General features: G+C 47.9%; 1 protein-coding gene across 1 annotated transcript in view; it reads left to right on the forward strand.

Annotated features, from left to right (window-relative positions):
- Positions 1 to 5,127, forward strand: part of LOC120992083 (zinc finger protein 585A-like) — an 81,367-nt gene that overhangs the window by 52,884 nt on the left and 23,356 nt on the right. The window lies entirely within an intron of this gene.

Consider the following 5,127-nt stretch of genomic DNA (forward strand, 5'->3'; position numbering starts at 1 on the left):
CACAGGTCCCTATTAAAACCTTATGTCCAACCCACTGTACCCTCCTCTTTGCCTCCTCCTCCGATTGTTGTTGATGGTAATCTTTAATTTCAGGTCTCTAGGATTGTGGATTCTCGCATTATCCGCGGTTCTTTCCAGTACCTCGTTCATTGGGAGGGTTATGGTCCTGAGGAGAGGATGTGGGTCCCAGTGGCGGACATTAAGGCCACTTGTCTCATCAGGGCTTTTCATAGGTCTCATCCTGAGAAGGTGGGCTCTGAGTGTCCGGAGTCCACCCGTAGAGGGAGGGGTACTGTCACCGCCAGTTCTGTGAGAAGGTCTGGCAGACGTCCTTCTCTACCTCTTGCATGATGTTCTTTGTTTTGGTTTCACTTTGTCATCTCCTTTCCTTCTCTCAGGTGTCACCTATTTAGACTAATTGTCTTCCTATTCCCTCCCATACTGCCTCACTTTGCGGTTTATACTACTTCCTGGATGAAGTGTTCACTGCTGGAGGCTGCTGCTGCTGTTTACTCAGATAAGTCTTTTTATGTATTGTGTTTCCTTGCTGGCTTGATTCTAGGTGACCCTGACTCCGTCCGTATTAAGTGCAGGGAGTCGGTGGTCGTGTCCCCTCACTATTATAGGGTTTTCAGGTGTCACACAGTATTAGGTACGCGGGCATGCAATCGTCTACCATTGAGACACTTGCATGGGCATAGCAGTCAGGGAGAGCTCTTAGGGTTTGATAGGGCTCACCTATATGCTCCTTAGTTTGGGATCAAGCCAGTCCGACGTTTATTCATAAGTTCCAGCTATCTGCAACACCATCCGTGACACCTGCTTACCGTACTGACCCTGTGCCGTCTGCCCTGACCTGTGGACTGTCTCATGGATTCACACATAGACTGCCCACTCTGACCTCAGCCTGTTATTGACTACAAGATTTGCCTGTTCGCATATTGTCTATGATCTTTGTTGGTCAGCAGCCAACCACATGGAGACAACTCCATGAGGTAGCAGCCCGGTGTGTTCTCTGTAACGAAGAACAGATCCCTGTATAGGGGATAAAGTGTGAATACCAGGGAGTCGCCAGGATAATGCCCTTAGGTTCAGCCCTAAGTCACGTCCATTGATTTGAACAGCGGTTCCACAACCATTTTTTGTAACACATTAACGCTTATGTAAAGCCTTATTCACATGTCAGGGTTCGGGCAGTGATTTTCATCAGTGATTTGGAGCCAAAACCAGGTGAGGCTCTAAATACAGAACAGGCGCCAATCTTTCCCTTATACCTCATGTCTGTGGAGGCTCCAATCCTGATTTTAGCTCACAATCACTGATGGAAATCACTGACCAAACACTGACGTGGGAATGAGGCTTATCTGTGTAAACTGTGTAGAAGTCTGGTTCTCACTCCTCTTTCCTAAAATTCAGTTCTCAACCCATCCCTTGGTTGAACTTTAGGGACTTATGCTGTTTTTTAACCATACTAGCTATGTAACTAGTTGACCAGCTATATAGACATCTAGAAGATGACAATAGGAGGAAAGACCATGGCTACTTTAATAATCAGTCATACTGCCTGGTTAGGTTGATCCTGCTAATTAAAATTATGTTTGTCTTGTGAAAATCACTTCCCGCGTTCCTGAGAACAAAGATGTTTATTCTTTATGCAAACGAGCTCTTCAGTGCACAGAGGGGCGGAAATACTGCACTTGATTTTCACAAGACAGGTATCATTTTAGTTAGCAGGGTCATCCCTACCAGCCAGTATACCTGGAGTAGTAGTATTGAGACTGCTGACAGATCTTCTGTAAGGATTGTTTCCCTCTTCATCCACAGGAGTACACAATAGTGAAGAAGACATCGGGGGACTGTGTGACTCCCATCATCCATCTCCAGGAGTCAGGAGGGCGGAGCAGGACCCCTCACCCCATCACAGAGCCTCCCCCTCACCCCCGGATACATGAGCGGAAGATCCTAGAACTCACCCACAAGATGATGGAGCTGCTGACTGGAGAGGTGACACTGCTGGGAATGCTGGGAAATTCTCCAGTAACAGCACTGGAGGGGTCTGGGTGATGACGGTGTCATTGTGTTGTCAGGTTCCTATAAGGTGTGAGGATGTCACTGTCTATTTCTCCATGGAGGAGTGGGAGTATATAGAAGGACACAAGGATCTGTACAAGGAGGCCATGATGGAGGAGCACCAGCCTCTTATATCACACGGTAAGAGCCGTCATGTGCAGGGTATACACGTGTGTGCAGTGACATGTAATGGAGGAGCACCAGCCTCTTATGTCACAAGGTAAGACCCGTCATGTGCAGTGTGTACACGTGTGTGCAGTGACATGTAATGGAGGAGCACCAGCCTCTTATATCACAAGGTAAGACCCGTCATGTGCAGTGTATACACGTGTGTGCAGTGACATGTAATGGAGGAGCAACAGCCTCTTATATCACAAGGTAAGAGCCGTCATGTGCAGTGTATACACGTGTGTGCGGTGACATGTAATGGAGGAGCACCAGCCTCTTATATTACAAGGTGAGACCCGTCATGTGCAGTGTATACACGTGTGTGCAGTGACATGTAATGGAGGAGCACCAGCCTCTTATATCACAAGGTAAGACCCGTCATGTGCAGTGTGTACACGTGTGTGCAGTGACATGTAATGGAGGAGCACCAGCCTCTTATATCACATGGTAAGAGCCGTCATGTGCAGTGTATACACGTGTGTGCAGTGACATGTAATGGAGGAGCACCAGCCTCTTATATCACAAGGTAAGAGCCGTCATGTGCAGTGTATACACGTGTGTGCAGTGACATGTAATGGAGAACCACCAGCCTCTTATATCACAAGGTAAGACCTGTCATGCAGTATACACACGTGTGTGCATGTAATAGAGGAGCTACGCAAATCTACAGGCTCTTTTAACATCATGTTAGGGCCCTGCATTTGCCTTATAAGTTAAACATAATCATAGGGCTTTATTCACCTGACAGATAGTAAATAGGTGTCGTATTGGCACTGCGATATTCGTGTAGACTGCTTAATGATGACATCATGCACCAGACCACCGCAGCAGGACGCATGTGTTACTGTGAGCTTAGGCAATTGCAACTTATCAGGGACATATGTCGAGTTCTCCGGCCTCTCAAAGCTACCGCCAGATGTGAGAGTAGAGAAAACATCGAGATCAACTAGGTCATCCCTGATCTTGAAATTGGAGCAAAAGCTCATACTGATTCCACAAGAGATGTTGAAAGTAGAACAGCTTACACCTCTTGATCACCGCCCTGTAGCTGTTGAGGACCCACATGGATGAAGTTGCATGGAGAAGCAAGGGGGAGGATGAGGAGCTACGACTGGTGGGGGAGGATGTTTAGGAGAAGTTGCTGGTGCAGGGGGAAATTGAGTTTTCCCAGAGACAGCTAGGGGATGAGGCTGATGATGATAATGACGATGACACTGGCCGTGACCAACCATCTCAATGCAGCTCAGAACATGAAAGCTGTTTGCTTGGTTGCTGACATACTCTCAAGTGTATTGTTATCATCCAGCACAATGATGACTACTGCTTTTAGACCCTCGCTATAGAAGTTGAACGGGGGAATGTTTTTCTGATGCTGAAAGAGGCTAAATTGTTGGATTACTAGGATATGCTCATTACCCAGCTTTCCACCGATTTTGCTGAGCAGATGCCTCCCACCAGGAGGCCTCTTTCTGCTGACTTCCCACCATCCAAGTAGCAGAAGCCGGAGCAATTTGTTTTGAACAAAGCAGGTGATAAAATAGAGCTAAAACCCCATATTTATTACCCTGATTCAGATTTATTACCCAGATTGTAGAAATATCCCATATGTGACCCTAGAGTTCTACTTGACTCCAATACGAATCTCAGAATTGAAGGAGCACCGTGTAGATTTTAGGGGTCATTATTTTTTAGGACATTTTTTAGGCACCATTTCAGATTTGCACAGGCGTTGAGGGTCTAAAGCCTAAACAAAACGCCCCTAAAAACCACATTTTATAAACTATTCCTCTCAAGGAATTAATATAGTGGGGGATTCCTACCACAGTGGACACCTGAAGCCTATCTACACTACTGGGAGTAGCTATTAGCACAACAGTACTGCTGGACCAGTATTTGGACATTCTCCTTTCCCAACGCCCGAAATCGCCCTCCGCTAATAAGAGAATAAGGAAGGAAAACGAGCCCTCATAGCTACTGACTTGGGTTCAGCTTGTTTCAGTTGGCCTTTTGTTTTTCTTGGCCATCTTTTTTCTTCTATGTTGCCGTCTTGCTTCTCCTGAGTTGTCTCTAGAGCAGGGGTGCACAACCTGTGGGCCGCATGCGACCTCCAGAGCCATGGTTTACGGCCCCCATCCTGCTGGGCAGAAACACAGCAGATCGTGCGATCAGCTGTGCTTCTGCCTGGGGCCGCACAATTGCAGGATTACAGCTCCTGCTCCCGCACTGTAGCAGGAGCAGGACGGTCCCTCGGGGGAGCCGAGGAGAAGGCAGAGGCATTGTATCAGCGCTTCTGCCTTCTCCTCACACAGGTGAGCGGCTCGCTGAGCAGTTTAGACCCGGTGATCACGTGATGTCAGGGGCAGAGGAGTGCAGAGCTTCACCAGCCCTTCCCTGTACAAAGCTCCTTTGGATGCTCCAGTTTCAGTGGAAATAGTGCAAAAAAAAGTCTGTGTCCCCAAAGGTCTTTTATGGACCATTTGGGGACAAATTATGTGGCAAATATACCGTATTTTTCGCCCTATAAGACGCATCTCCGCCCCCCCTCCCCCCAAAAGTGGGGGGAAAATAGCAGTGCGTCTTATGGGGGGCGAATGCTGCGACCGTCCTGTGAATAGGCTGAGAGGGAGGAGGGGCTGGGGGCCGGCATCTGTTTTTGTAATGGCAGCGGGGCCCGGTGCAGTCACTGTATTCTACTACACCGGGCCCCGCTCACTGTAGTATAATCATATCTAACTTGTGGCTATTGTTAAAGTATTCCAATCATCTTAAATCTAGCGCTGTACTACTTACAACGAACTTCTTGGCAGTCAGGAGGGCGGGTGTAGCGTAGCTCACTACGCTCAATGTGCCTGCGCCGCCCACTTTATGAATAAAGCACGCGGTGCAGGC

Source organism: Bufo bufo, chromosome 2 (assembly GCF_905171765.1).
Source record: "Bufo bufo chromosome 2, aBufBuf1.1, whole genome shotgun sequence".
NCBI classification, from domain to species: Eukaryota; Metazoa; Chordata; class Amphibia; order Anura; family Bufonidae; genus Bufo; species Bufo bufo.